This window comes from Emydura macquarii, unplaced genomic scaffold, assembly GCF_026122565.2.
Source record: "Emydura macquarii macquarii isolate MOO-44397 ecotype Brisbane River unplaced genomic scaffold, CSIRO-AGI_Emac_v2 contig_71, whole genome shotgun sequence".
Classification (NCBI taxonomy): Eukaryota; Metazoa; Chordata; order Testudines; family Chelidae; genus Emydura; species Emydura macquarii.
The window spans coordinates 2,916,679-2,932,881 of NW_027130208.1; the positions used below are offsets into that span (position 1 = coordinate 2,916,679).

At 41.0% G+C, this 16,203-nt stretch overlaps 1 protein-coding gene across 7 annotated transcripts in view; it reads right to left on the minus strand.

Annotated features, from left to right (window-relative positions):
* The window catches only part of FHIT (fragile histidine triad diadenosine triphosphatase), a 939,636-nt gene that overhangs the window by 621,592 nt on the left and 301,841 nt on the right, over positions 1-16,203 (minus strand). Inside the window, exon 1 of one of the 7 annotated variants that reach the window (XM_067541470.1) lies at positions 1,573-1,591. The exons of the other annotated variants lie outside the window; for them this stretch is intronic. The gene's annotated coding sequence lies outside the window, so the exon portion shown is untranslated. Of the gene's footprint in view, positions 1-1,572; positions 1,592-16,203 lie in introns of those variants that run through there. 7 annotated transcript variants of the gene reach the window in all.

Genomic DNA, 16,203 nt, shown 5'->3' on the forward strand with positions numbered 1-16,203 from the left:
ATTTCCTCCCTCAGACTGAAGAAACCTTCTTAATGAAAAATGTCATCAAAGCCCATCCATTTCCACTAAACATTTTGATTTTGTAGAAAATTCTTACCAGCTCCATAAAACACTATTTCAGGATTTACCGACACATTTCCAGTAATAAACCAACGTATGAACTTTGTCTACTGACCTTGGCTTTCAACAAAAAAGGGAACAGAAAAATAATGCATATCAATGCAATGACTTGTGCCATGAAGATGAAAATAAAAGTGTGAAGGCCATTTGGGTTTACGCCACAAGGCACTGCAGACTTATCTGCATAAACTACACCCAACCATCTAATACATTATCAGCTTGTATTTTTATTACGCAGTATGCATGTATTGCCTTGGAGTTTCCTGTTACCTCTGAAGTAGCATTGCTAGTCCATACATACATATCAGACAGCTATTGCTTGCTTCTGAGGCTTCCCAAGGAAGATATTAAAGGTAGAGATTTAAAACAAACTGACTTTTCATTAAAAACAAAGCTTTATTGTTTATTCACTTTATTGTTTTAAACTGAATGTTTTCATTTGAAAACTCAGGCCATCATCTGAGGAAAGAAGACTATTACTAATAGATCTCATGTACAACAGGGAGCCAAGGATTGTGGAGAAACAACAAATTATTCTTCCAATGAAACAACTAAATACCCCTCATGACATAATGGAAGTACAGCATGCCTGGCTGGGTGGGTACTGCCTCTTCCTCTTTATCAATTAATAATCAGAATCAGGAGGCCATTAACTTCAATGGAGCTGAGGATCTGGCCCAGGGTGTTTAATTATTTGCAAAGACACGTTGTATCTGCACAACAATTTAATTAAGCAAAAGTTCTCCAACTCTAGTTGTATTTCTATAGTTTCTTCCTGATTGCTTCCTCCTACTGCAGCTATTGTTAGAAACCAACCACAAAGGCAAAACCTGTAGACATTAAAATATTCACACACATACATTGAACCCAACTACATTTTGTACAAGCTAGCTTTTATAAGGCCTCCAGTACAGAAGCCATACGACTCCCACCCTCTATCTTTAAGGGCTGACAAAGCTGTTACGTAGAACAGGCTTGGGTAAACTTATTACGGCACCCAGAGTTCAGGGAAGGTTGGCTCTGAGTTCAGTTACAATCCCTAGCCGTTTAAATGATAGTTGCTGTGCCATAATCTAAAATAAATTGCTTTTCACAAGGAGCCGTGTAAGCTTTCGCACAGCAACGTTGAGGAAGCTGCTGCCTTTTATCTCATCTGAAATTCAAACAGCACAATCACTCTGCCTTTGAACTTGCATCCTTAACTCAAAGAGAATTAGTGTACTCTGTGGTTTCGTTCACTCTCCTTGAACTGACATTTATGTTCCAAAAACAATACTGGGGGGTAGGGGGAGTTTGTTTGTAAAATGTCTGTCCCCCCCACATTCCTAACATTACTCCCATCTCCGCTATGTGGAACGCACTCATTATTTTGTATGGTCTGCTCTTCCTAACCCCCACAGCTATGCTTGGTTTCACCAAGCAGCTCTATGCAGCAAATAGAGCCAATCTCACCGGTTCCTACAGCGGCTTCACTCCAATTCTCCTCCTCCTTCATCCATCTGCCCTGCAAAATAACAATGGTGGCAAGTGCTCAGCTCCAAGTGCATATTGGAATCTGACACTGCATAGCACGTCCATAAAGAGGAGTAGCAGCATTTTTAGCCTGTGTTGTGCCATACATACAAGTCACTTCCTGCTGAGTAAACTAAACTTACAGTTATGCTCATTGTGTATATTTACAAACCCAAACTTGCCTATGAGAGACCAAACTTACAGTTAGGCTCATTGTGTGTTTTTATGAACTCAAACTCACCTATGAGAAACCATAAGGCCAAAAACAAGGAGTCCAAAGGGCACTAGTTGTTATATTGTGGGTTTTCAGTTCAGGCTCTCCCTAGTAAAGCAGGCTAGTAGACCTGGTTGTAATCTCTCTGGTTTCGGCAGTGAAGGTGAAAATGCATCTCAATTAACTCTCAGGAAAGGAAATTTAAGAAGTCAGGATTAAAGAGATCAGCCTTTTTCTTTTAAACATTCTATTTAATGTTTTTATCTTAAAGGCAAAATACAGTACAACTGGTAAGTATTCGAGATCAACCAGGCACAGATGCTTAAGTCTAAAAATGTGATTCTTCAAAAAGAGAATGTTACCAAACGTAAACTAGTCTAAGAGATCAGGCAGCGAAAATGCTTCAGTCCACCCAGAAGAAACAAGACTACCAGAGAGAGAGGTCTAGCTAACAACCAATGAGAAACAAAACCATTGCACAGTCATGCTGCATGTTATGTATTACAGGAAGAGATAAACCCTAGTTAGCATAAGTACGGGTTATCATTATCAAACATCTGCTCTGAAATCTACAAACTAATCTCCTTGAGTTTGCTCTTCTTTTGCAGGGTTTAGGCCAGTGGTTCCCAACCTTTTTGGCTTGAGGGCCACCAATATAATTTTTACTACCCTGAAGGGCCACCAGTCTCCGCCAGCAGCCCCCTACCCCATCCGCAGCCAGACAGAAGGAGTTCAGGGAGAAGGCTCTCCCGTCCCCCTGGCTGCAGCAGGAAAACCGCACGCGTCCTGTAGCCCGTGTGCTCCACCTGGGTCCCTAGGTAGTGGCTCCCTTCTTCAGCCAGTGGGAGAGGAGCCACGGGCCACTTTGAAAGCCCCCAGGGACCACTTTTGGCTCACGGGCCACAGGTTGGGAGCCACTGGTTTAGGCTTTCAAATGCTGCATTTGAGTTAATAATTTAGAACACAAACTAAATTACATTTTGATCAAGTTTCTTCATTTATCCTATGCTACGGCATTCACAGTTTCACATGAGTTCACCTTTCAGATCCAAATCATGCGTTCTCAGAGTCTTTTTCAGTAATTTCCAACAGGCTTTTCATCCAAATCATGGATTCCTTTTGTACACAATCTGAGTGGGGTTTGACCCATATAAGTAAATGGCAAAACTCCTTCATATACATGTGTGAAGATTTTGGTACTATTATTTTTAATTGTCACATTGATCTATGTATTTGAGTATTTACATAGTTCTTATCACCATGGTTTCTGTGTACCGTATAAATTCTAAGCTATACAAACAAGGATCTCTCTCTCTCCCTCCGTCCCCTCCCCTCTTCTCTGCACAGCCTCTAACAGTGGGAAAGTTGTTGTAAATACTATCCCCGTGGGAAAGGAAGGGCAAAGCAATGGCATTTCCATTCCATTCTGCAAGTAGTGGAGTTCTTGGTTATTCTCATCTATTCTCATCTCATAAATTGCCTATCAGCTGCCTAGAAATCTCTGCCTCCTACTCATGGACAGTTCCATTGGTCCGGAGAAACGTAGCTGGAATGGGAGGCTGAGGTCATGAAGTAGCCTGGGAGGTTATGCTAAGGTAGCCAAGGCTAGTCCAATGAGGGCTTCCAAGACAAATCTTTAGCTTGACTCAGGATTCAGGGAGTAGCCAGGTAAGAGTGCTTAGGATTAATGTGCCGTCTGCCCCATATTCTGCTGAACAGGCAAGCTGCTACAAGAAACCCACCCACCCATTTTCATTCCCAAGTACAGTGTCGTGAAGAAGTCAAGCCTGGAGGTCACAAGCGAGTGGATCACTGAAGCCTGGAATCTATCTGTCAGGATACGGTGCAGAGTCTTGGCTGGCTGTAGGCCGAAGTAAGCATTGCTAGCAGCTATTACCCCTTGGATATCTTGTAGCAAGGCTGTGTCCAGAAGGGCCCCAGAGCTATTGGCCACCCTGATGATCGCAGGGCAGCCAGACTGATAGAGTGCTAGCTAGTTCTTCAAAATGTTTCCCACATCTACCAAAACCAGCTCCATCTTGCCCAGGTTAGCTGTAGCCAGCTGCTTTTTATCATGCTCCGAGTTACAAATAGGGCTGCATTTTAAAAATCTAAACAAATAAGAGAAAATAAATGTAGGTGCTATCTGGCTTAGGCACTGGGACAGCTGGGAGATGGTGCTATTTGCTTTGATGTCCTTCATCAACCAATCATCCAATTAGCAAAAAATCCACCATTGCTAAACACTTTGGGTAGACTACAACAGCTGCTAAACATTTCAGACACACACACACAGAGCAGATGCTAGCCCCAAAAGAAACACTTTAAAAACAGGCACATCAATGTCCCTGCTTCTTATTTGTATTATTCGGTGTCCAGGGTGTATCCCCAAAGGCATGTAAGCATCCTTGAGAAACAGAACATACAGCCACTCTTCTTGATTTAGCAAGGGAATGTTCAAACACACCTGTTCAAATTGTTTCCATCAAAAGAGAACTCCAGTGTGCATCAAAGCTCTCTTCACATTAGTTTTGGTAACAGAAAATACTTTGAGCAAAGCTGTCACCGGTATGTTCTTATTAGTGAAACCCATCTGTAATAAGGCAATTCCTTAACTGGTTACTGAGACAAAGTATTCCGCCACCATTCACCTTTGCTGAATCTGTTCAGGGTAGAATTAAAATACGCTGATTTCTTTTATGCCTTATATCTTTTTTTACAGGGCTCACACTAGATGATCTGGTGGCCCCTTCTGGCCTTAAAATCCATGACGATATATTTAATCATCACGTGATTTGAAGAGCGATCAGATACAGGACTCTTTATGCCCTTTTCGCTAAATGTAGCCAGGCACTTGGGTAGAGGAAAACAAAGGAAGAATGTGTTTGGATACAGTATTCTAACGGCACAAGATGAGGAATGGGAGGGAAAATGTCAGGGAAGAAACTTAGCATACCAGCATACCAGAAAATATTAAAATGACCAGTAAATACACAAAGACACAAACTTTTCCTTAATGCTAGCTAAATAATGGAGCAAATACATTTACATCTCTTAATTCAGGCTGCTCCCTCCTACTGATCACCCCTCTGAGTTTTATGATTCAGGAGTAGCTGTCCTCTCAGTTTTCTTCTGTTCTAAGTCTCCAATCTTGGGTCAGAATCTGCTCCCTTGAGAATGAGTTTTCTCAAACTGTAACCATGTTCAATGCCCCTCAGCTGTGGTCTAGCTCCAAATTATTCCTCTCCGTTTCAGCTCCACAGGAATCCTAAGACTGGGTCTTCTGCATTACCTTGACAACCTTATGTTGTCATCCTTAAGAATGTTGTTTGGCTGTACATCTTTGTGGCATCACAGAAGAACTCTTGTGCCACCAGAGAAGAAATAAATTCAGTGGAATGGCTAGCAAAAAATAGAGAATTGTTTGCATTTTCATAAGTGAATGGAGATTGCAGAGTCACTCAGAACACAGACATCTTCTAGACTGCCAGTCAGCTACATGTTGGATGACATCTCCAAGAAGCTGTAGGATTTGTGTAGTCACCAGAGGGCTAAGGGAGTTTCAGAAAATAAAATTGGTATCCTTATTTTAAACACCTCAGGTTGAAAAAATGCAAATGACATTAATCTCTATTAGATGTGTCCTTTTGGACAGAAACTTGATCATGGTCTTTGTACATTGGTAATATCAATAGCAGTGATTTAGCCCTTTATATAGTGTAGATATAAAGCTCAACTTTGAAAGCTGAGATCCAGGTGATGATTCCCTGAAGGGACTGCTTAATTCCCTTGAAACTTCTTTTGTGCACAGAAAGAGGGCTTTGAAGGGGAAGCATTAGAATCAGGGCTTGGGAGGGGGCCTGCATTGAACTGCTTGTGGCAGCCCAACGCAGTGTCTGTGCCAGGAGATTTCTCAGGATATTTCCTGTCTGATCAGAAGCTGGAATCTGTAAAAGAAGATTGCTGTGAAAAAGAAATCCAGCCCAATTTTTGAGACACTGAAGGTTTGGATAGTCCAGATGGGCAACCAAGCTCTTTGTTACTATTATTTGTTTATTAAATATTGTTATTTGTGTTCTAGTAGTGCTTAAAAGCCCCAAATAGGTTTCAGGCCCTGAACTGAACCCAAGTTTTTAGGACAACGTTTCTAAGTTTGTGTGTCCAACTTTACACAGATTAAAGTACAGTAGAACCTCAAAGATATGAACACCAGCCTTACGAACTGACCCATCAACTGAACACCCTGTGAAACTGGAAGTAGAGCAATCAGGCAGCAGCGGAGGGGGAGGGGGGGGGGAAGAAAAAGCAAATACTGTGCCTGTATTGCAAAGTCGGCATGCAGAGCACAAACAGCCTGTATGCCAAGGGTGCTGTTTCACCCCTCCCACCTCACCCTGCTGGGAGGGGAAAGCTGTTTTCACCATCCACCCTTCCCCCCCACTCCAGAGCTGGGAAAGAAAGCTCCCTGCTGATGCTGCAAAAAACTGAAGGTTGCAGCCAAAGCCTGGCCTGGAGCTGGAGTGGGAGTCAGCTGCACTCTGGAGGAGTTTTAAAGGGCCACAGCCCGTGCACTGATACAGCACAAGCTTTGCCTGTGGCTGCACTCCTGGATCTTGCCAGGACCTCTGAGAGCGCAAGGGGCAGGGGAGGGAGAAGCGCGGGCAGCCGGCTGGCACCAACCTCTAGCCACGTGCTGCCTCTAGAGTGTAGCAAGCAGGGCACTGAGCAGGGCGAGCCCTGGGGAGAGGCGGCTGAGGGCTGGGGCAGGTAGTGCCAAGGGTGTGGGGCAGGCCCCCCCAATTCAGCCCAAAGGCAAGAAACCGGAATAGGGCAGGAAGCCGCTGGCAAACCAGGCAGTGCTGCCAGGGGCCACCTTTGCAGAGACCTCTCCCAGCCTGAGCCGGAAGACACTGACTGCGGGGAACCGTCCCAGGATGTTTCGTTCAGAGTTCTGAACAGCCTCCATTCCCCAGGTGTTCATATCCTTGAGGGTCTACTGTATGTAAATGGGTGCAGAATGCAGGCTGAAGCCATTTTGAAAATTTACCCTATGATATCTTTGTGAGGTGATTTTCATTATCATGCTAAGGACAAACATTTTCTACTTTTAATGGCAATGGTACTGACACTGCATTAGCACACCTCTAAAGAAAAATCACTTGCCTGGCCCAAGCAAATTCTGCAAGACTGCTTTAAGTTTCGGAGTATCACAACTGTGCAGTTCCTTATGTATAATGGCTATATGACATCCAACTTACTCTGCTGTTATACTTTAACACATATTGTGCCGCTGATATCGCAGATGCCATACAATCCCCACTGGAGCTAAAGTACCAGGGTCAGGTAAATATATGCACACATGTACATGTATAATATAAACTAATATGGGGGTATTTTTTCACATTTAATATAAAATCACACACATCATCACCCTCCCACTTAGCTCTTACATAGCACTTTTCATTTACATATCTTAAAAGACCATTCATACGCAGTAAAGATCATCTCTATTTTCAAGTGGGGAAAGGTGTGTGCACATGAACATATGAGACAACTAGATGACAAGTCTTTGCTAAGCTTTTTAAAATATATTTTATATCCCAAACAGTATAAAATACAGTGGTTGTCATTAAATAGTCATCATTTACCAACCAATCCCTGGGATTTGTGGGATCCCATCATACTATTGTCTCCTATCCTTAACGTCTACTGTTTCCCCACGTTTAAAATAAGCAGCAAATATAGTATTTCAAATACTTCTCTGAGCAGATATTTTTATGGTCACCACTGTAACAAACAACAATCCTTGACCAAACTCCACTAGCAGTGTGAAAAGCCACGGTGCTGATCCTTCAAAAAGGTTCATAAAGGAATCAATTGACTCTCATTTCTGTATTGGGTTAAGTTTTTTTTTTTAACTGTGACTGTATCATTTATAATTTCCTCCAGTCATTCAGAGGACAGTTATCAACATGAATAACAAATCAAGCATCGCTGCCTATTTATTGTTCAACCTTATGACATCAGACATGTTTGATACACACTCTTCTAACAGTATACAAGTAGAAAGAACCAATGACAGATATCACTGTTTGCCTTTGTAATTCTCCTTTTAAAAAAAAATCAAATGCAGATGAAGAAACAATGCTTGAAATGGAAGATTATAAGTTGCAAGAAGATATGAACACTTAGAAGTGCAATATGACCAAACAGCAAATTAACTAAATTGCCTTGCCTTGAAATGTTTATTCTTATATATTGCGACTAGAGAGAGAGAGAGAGATAGGTACCGGAAACAGTAGACAAGCTTCACCCACAATTGTCTCTTTCATAAAACTGATTCCCCCAGGGAGTGTTGGGGTAGTTTTATAAACAAGCAAACACAGCACTCTCCACTGAAACTGTTCACTAATCACAAAGACATTTTGAAATTGGAAAATGCTGCAGAGTACGTATTACACAACACACCTGATGTGCTATTGAGAGCTTTAGGACATACTGTACAAAAACAAAACAAAAACCTTTATTTTCCATCCAAACTCTCATTTGCCTCAATTTATTTGCATTTTGCTGAATCGGTTTTTGGTGGTGGTTTTTGTGGGGTGTTTTTTTGTCTGTTTTTTTGTTGTTTTCTTTTTTTTTTTAAATCATTCAAAAATATGAAGCAAAAAATCTCAACAGATGCTTCCAGATTGAATGTGCAAACTAAGAAAGAATATAAATCAGTAACGCAAGCGAGGAGATTGCACAAGTGTTGCATTCACATCTCTTCTCATTACGCCCAAGAGTTAATTACATTGCCGAAGTCAGATTTTGAGAACATGCCACAAACAGATGCCTCCTGCCTAGAAGAAAATTCTTTGACCATCATGACTGTCCCTCTAATTCCAATGGGCTGCATCTTCTCTATAATATTCTGCAATAGAATTTTAGAAAAATTAATTTGACAGAAAATAATGTCAGGAATAACCTGTAAGATGAAGGACGTTGTTCTCCTGATATTGAAAAGTTGAAATTGGGGTTAAGTTTGAATACAGTGTAAGGCCCAATTTGTACCCACTCCAGAGATCTGCTCAAGTAGTTTGCACAGCTCCCTGATTCCTGGGCTAATCTGTGATGGCCCCAGTGTAAGTCAGAGCCCCGTGGAGAACAGTTACATAATGTTATGCCAGCTTTCATAGAATCACAGAAGATTAGGGTTAGAAGGGACCTCAGGAGGTCATCTAGTCCAACCCCCTGCTCAAAGCAGGATCGATCCCACCTAAATCAGCTTTGTTTGCTACTCCAGCCACTTTCTGGGGCAACAGCAGTTTCTACACCACATCAGATGCCACCAATCCCTTCTTTCCTGTTCTTGTCAAGTCTGCCTTACAGAACTCATAACAGAAGGCAGTGAAGAGGAGAGAGACAGAACACAGCACAAGGGGCTATTTAGGAGGTGCAAAAAGATGCACTGGAGAGTATAGACATAAGAAAGGAAGTTGGAGATGAAAAATAATGGCATCAACCTACGTGCCAATTATACCTGTGCAGAGGGAAGGTTAGATATTCATTGCTGATCACCCCATACTCATTGTGCCTCATTAACAATGGGAAACTATCTATCTAGCCTGCCATTTCTTTTCCTGCTTCTGTACCTGGGGGCTATGAAGTGTGAATCTCATGAAAGCAACTACTTTTATGGATCCAGCCCTTCTGTCACATTCACTTTCACACGGAGTTAGATGTCAGATTTTTACCACATGTTCTTCTATTACCACCTGGAAAGGAATTCATTTAAAATGAATTTTCTGGCTTCAGATGAACTTCAACTATAATGTAAGCCTACCAGAAAAGACCACATCTTGCATCCCTTCATCTTGCGTTAGTCCCTTTAGGCCAAGTGATAAATTTGATTCAGATTATTTTTTAAAGCAGCTAATGCTTCTGTACAATTAACATGCAAGATGACCCAATATAAAAAAACAAACAAACAAACAATGCAGCAAACACTACAGTAATCCATTCCTCAGGCTTTTATATTGAGAATAGTGGCAATGAAAATGTAAACTTTGGACTGATTACAAATATAGAAACAAATCCACAAATGACTGCTGTTTGTAAATCCACATCCTCTTCTCATAAATCTTTCTACCTCATCTTCCTTTTGCTCTTTATAACAGAATACAGAAATTACCACTGGGTCTAACAAAGGAGACAGATGCTCCAATCACATTAGCCAGTTAAATGGTTCAGCATGGATACAAAAAAAAAAAAAAAAAAAGAAATCAGTCTTTGAAACATAATGTAAAATGCAAGATAGTACATTGCCCAATATTGGAAGAGGGATAGAATGAAAAACAGAGGGCTGATAAATATTACTACTGATTTTTTTTTTTTTTTTAAACATCCCATCTGGAATTACCTGTGTGTTTCTGTTCCAAAAGGGGGACACTGTTGTCTTGAGAAATTGTAGCACAGAAAAGCAAACAGAAAACAGGTCTCAAGAATCAGACATATTCTGTTATAAAGCAAGAGACCTATCGGTGACCTGAGATGTTCCCCAAATTATTACAGGGACTGAAAGTTGAGTGAGACATTTTACACACTGGTAAAAAGTTAAAATAAGACATTAGAACTAATCTAACCATTAGAAAACATGATCAAGAACAATCAGGGGACTCCTGCAAACCTGTTTTATCCTAACAATAATAAACATATACATTTTGGAATAGATAACAGAAATAAATGGGTTTCAGTGACAAAGTAGATTTTAGCTTGGTGATGGAGGGGCAGCAAAATGGGATGAAGATAACCCTTATAAGAAGTTAGCCCAAATTAAAAATGGACTGTTTCTGTTGCAAAAGTGTCTCATGTTCTTAAATTTTTCTCCCTTGAGTCACAATAGGACTCTCTCAGGCTCATTACAACACAGATACAAATTGCACTATAAGAAGTTATACATCATAAATCAAGAGGTTTAACATGCAGGGCCAGCCTTGCAATGTGCAGGACCCCAAGCAAGAACCCTGGTTGGTACTGAGAATCAGCAATCACAAGCATACACTGGCAATGACAGAAGCTAAATCATTCTTTGTTTTTAACACAATATGAAATAATGAGCAAAAGCTTGTATTTTTGTGCATATTGTAGGGCAGATGGGAAAGTCAAGCTTTAAGTTCCTTTCCCCTACGTAGCTTCCTGCTGCCACAGTGGAGGAAAGCAAGCCAGAGATTGCTGATGCTGTATGGATGCAGAATTCTTGAGCTTCCCTTCTAATCAGAGAAAGTTTGCCAACTTTTTGACAAAGATATTCATAATTTAGACGTGTCTGGATCATTGACAGCTCCTGGATTCTCAAGAGACAGTGGTGGCCAAAAGCTTGATGCAGATGGTGAAAGTGCAAGTCAATTGTGGCCATCTCTCTATATTTTGCCATAGTTATCCATGCTTTGAGGACCTCCAGACTAGATTACTGCAGGGTGCATGACCTGGAGCTAGCCTTGATGACTACTTGGAAGGGATGACAAGTATGCAATGCTGCTCCTTGCTTCTTCAGCCAATCAAGAAACAGGCTGCATGTTACATCAATTCTCAGAAGACTGTACTGGCTTCCTACTGCTTCCAGGTGCAATTCAATATGTTGACCCTAATCTATAAAGAAACTCATGGTTTTGGTCCTTGCGACCTCAGGGTATGTCTATACTACAATTAAACACCCACGGCTCACTCGTTTGAGCTGACCTGGGCTCATGGGGCTCAGGCTCAGGCTGGAGCCCTGGCTCTGTGACTCTGTGAGGGAGGAGTGTCCCAGAGTCTAGGCTCCAGCCCAAGCCTAAATATCTACACTGCAATTAAACAGCCCAAATCAGCTAATATGGGCCAGCTGTGGGTGTTCAATTGCAGTGCAGGCACACCCTAGACTTGCTAACTGTCTCCACGTTGTCTAGAGGCTGAAGGGAGGGCCTTCTAAGTGGAAAGCTGATGATTTTTATTCTTATTTCAATAGCACCTAGATATTCCAATCAGGATTGGGCTCAATTGTGCTAGGCACTGAACAAGTACATACAAAGGCAATGCCAAGCCTGATGGGCTTGCAGTCTAAACAGACAACACAGATGAAGCAAGACAGAGTGACCTAAACAAACTGGAGGATTGGGCCAAAAGAAATCTGATGAGGTTCAACAAGAACAAGTGCAGAGTCCTACACTTAGGACGGAAGAATCCCATGCACTGCTACAGACTGGGGGATTGACTAGCTAGGCAGCAGTTCTGCAGAAAAGGACCCGGGGTTTGAGTGGACAAGAAGCTGAATACGAGTCAACAGTGTGCCCTTATTGCCAAGAAAGCTAATGGCATATTGGGCTGCATTAGTAGGAGCATTGCCAGCAGATCGAGGGAAGTGATTATTCCCCTCTATTCGGCACTGATGAGGCCGCATCTGGAGTGTTGTGTCCAGTTTTGGGCCCCCCACTACAGGAAGGATGTGGACAAATTGGAGAGAGTCCAGCGCAGGGCAACGAGAATGATTAGGGGGGCTGGAGCACATGACTTATGAGGAGAGGCTCAGGGAACTAGGCTTGTTTAGTCTGCAAAAGAGAAGAATGAGGGGGCCCTTGATAGCAGCCTTCAACTACCTGAAAGAGGGTTCCAGGGAGGATGGGGCTAGGCTGTTCTCAGTGGTAGTAGATGACAGAACTAGGAGCAATGGTCTCAAGTTGCAGTGGGGGAGGTCTAGGTTGGATATTAAGAAAAGGTTTTTCACTAGGAAGGTGGTGAAGCACTGGAATGGGTTACCTAGGGAGCTGGTGGAATCTCCATCCTTAGAGCTTTTTAAGATGCAGCTTGACCAAGCCCTGGCTTGGATGATTTGGTTGGGATTGGTCCTGCTTTGAGCAGGGGGTTGGACTAGATGACCTCCAGAGGTCCCTTCCACCCATAATCTTCTATGATTCTAATTCAGCTCTCATAGGTTATTTTTATATATAAGGTCTCTCAAAATCCCAGGGGCAATTAAGAATGCTAATTAGATGGCATTTGCTGACAGTAAATTTCCTTAACATTTTACTTGCAGCCATTTGATCAGTTTGCCTTTTTATATATAGTCCTTAACATCACTAGAATCATTTTCCTTTAACAAAAAATCCTTCACTACAAATACCACCACTGATCTGCATGAGAATGAAGACAAAGAGAAGGAAGGGTTGTCCCGGCTACAGCACTGGCCTAGAATATGGAAGATCTGATTGCAATTTGCTGCTCCACCACCGACTTCCTGGGGTATTTTGGGCAAGTCATTCAGTCTCTGTGCCTCAGTCCCCCACATGTAAAATTGGGATCACAGCACTTCCCTAATTCTCTAGGATGTTGTGAGGATAACTACATTAATGACTGAGAAGCACAATGATATCTACTGATACATAAGAAATGGAATCCAATCATCATAATCCCTATTGTCAGTTTTGTTATTTGAGATTCTTGTTCTTTAAGTTTAAAATCTAGCATTTGGACACACTCATCAATGGTTCAGCATCAGAATTTTGTGGGATGCTATTTGGAAACCTATTACAACGAATGGGTTATGATTACTTATGCTGTTTTATCTCCTTTGTTTGCACAAATGTCATATTGAAGATGCGCTAATTCTTGTGGTATATTTCCCTTGCTGCATGCTCCCAAAAACACACATGACAAAGAAGGAATCATCACTTAGTAACAATCTGCTCTGCTGTCAAGTTGCACTAGATTTGGATTACACTGATGACTGAAGAAATGGTAAAGTTCCAAGGTCAAAGCTGACTGAGTGACATACAATGCAAGGTAATATGAACAATCGGAAGGTCTCTAGGGTAAATACATTAGCTAACACAGATTCAGGATCCCACAAAAAATTATTTGCCATAAACATCTCATTTGGGCAATTGTTTTTAATTGTGGCAGTTGAATTGCTTCAGAAGAGACTTCCAGGATCTTTCAGACTCAACATGAGCAAAACTATTAGTATGCTCCTAAAAGGCTCAGTGTCTGGAGATTTAAGCCTTAGTGGATTAAGAATTTACTTTTTTTTTATTGCTTTTAATGCCCAAACAACTGAGGGCCACTCAAACAAACAGATTTACTTGGTTTTTCTGACAATGCAATTGCTTTTCTCAGAAAGCAAGTCAAATCAGAATTCTTTAGGTACTGACAATTTTAAAGTAAGAGGTTGCTTATGCAACCCAATCATTAAACTCTCACAGAAGTTAAAACTTATTACCAATAAAATATTTTTTAAACAGACCCTCATTTTTTAAACTTTTTGGCTCAAGCTCCTTTGATAACTACAGTAGAACATTTTCTGACATCTTTATTCAATTAAGCAACTACTTCTGGTGATTAAGACACTTGAGCAAAATATGAGAGGAGCAATGTAAAGTATCTATTTCGTTGTTTCCTATCAGTTCAGTGTAATCATTTTATACTACAAAATCTGAAACACAGGTAGGCTTTTGACACTGGATAGTGCAAGAAATTTTTCAAGAACAGGAATAGTAAACTGCTTAAGAAATTGCCACTATTCAAACGCTAGCCCCAATTTTGGTTGTAATTACTTATTTGGAAGTGTAATTTGTATATGGAAGTGTAATGTTCGGAAGGTATTTGAATACATTTTAGGCTGTCTTTTAATGAAGTTTAGCCACTGACAATCAAGAAGGACCAAGTAAACATTAGCTCTCAGCAGACCAGAAGCTGCCAATAGACCAGTTTAGAAACCTCAGCTCTCTGGTATGTAGTTGCAAGTGAGATGCTTAGTATAAGGGGACAAATGGGGGAAAAACAAGCCCTGAAGCATTTTCCAGCCTGGGTGTTCCTGAAATATACCCAAATCTGCCTGACTAAAACTCCAGAGGAGCCAAATTACTTACACTGCTCATCGTATTAAGCATTTTAAGGCCATCCCCAGTCTTCAGTCCTTCTAGAGTCAAAGCCCAAATGGATACACATCTGAATTCTTTAAACACTTAGTGGAGCACAGAACTGGAGCTCTTGGAGGCTTTAGCTCTTTCAAGGATGATTACCTCACAGATATAATACCTTGTACCAAGAAAACATACTTATTCATAAAAAGCTAAGAAGCTGTTGTTCTCAGCATCAGGACACCCTATGTCACTTATTAACCTTGAGAGTAAATCATCATCGTAGCTTACAGCCCAGAGGCTTAAAAGTATTTACCAAATTTAATAAACCCTGACCAAACATGATTGATCAAAAATAGTAGGCCCTTGTGTAATTTGATACTATTGAACCTCATGCATTATACTCCGGCATCCGAACAACATGACTTTGTTATCACAAACATCGAAAAAGTGCCTTTGTTTTAGAAGAGCAAGGTTTTAAGTTTGATTCCCAGTACAGCGTTTCAGGGATTTGGTTTGCATAATCATTTTATTAAATGGATTTTTGCTAACTACCTGGGGAGCTCAGTACAAATTACCAGTAACAGCTCAAATTTTTCCTTTTAGCCTCAACTCCTATTAAATGTATTTAAAGTACAGGGCCAAATCTGAAGCTACACTGATTTACACCATGATGATCTTGCCGGGTAAGAATCATCACCCCCATCATATAGATGGGGGAAATGTAGGCAAAGAATGATTTGCTTAAGGTTACAAGGAGAGTGAGTAGCAGAGGCAGGATTAGAACCCAGAACTCAAGATTCACAGTCTGTGCTCCAACTCTAACCTTTAGAGCACACTATAAATATTCTGAAAAAAATAGCTTTGTCAAATAGTACTTGCAAGTAGGAGAGTTGGTGTTAAATTTTATCAATATTTTGTAACTCAGATCATATCATCTTGCTTTATTTAAAGTGAGAGTGAGACAGATCAACCTAACTTTGAGCTTTCAAAGTCACAACTGCTTGACTGAAAAGTATTTATGGATGACATTTTCAAAAGTGACTGTGGATTTCAGGTGTCCAACATGATCTTAGTTTGTTGGTGCTTAGCACTTCGGAAACCAGGTCCTTCTAAGGTGTATAAAGTTGGGCACCCACAAATCAAGGCATTCAAAACCACCAAGCACTTTTGAAAATTTAGGCCACTTCTCCTACAATTAATGCAATGATAAAGATGTAGAGCAACAAACACAAAATCAGCAAGTGGGAAAGTTAAGGAGTCTAAGAGCAACATTATCTTAGACATTCCACACATACTATACGTTTTATGGTAATACAAAACAAATGGCTGATGGGATTTTACTCCAATTTTTGGCATATTCAGAAGACACTATGCATGTAAAATTTCAGCCCCAATGGTAAATGTTTCAGAACGTTATGAGCTAATGAAAAATAAACTGTTCTAGAACTTTTCACCTTACTGCGTACGGCCAATCACATC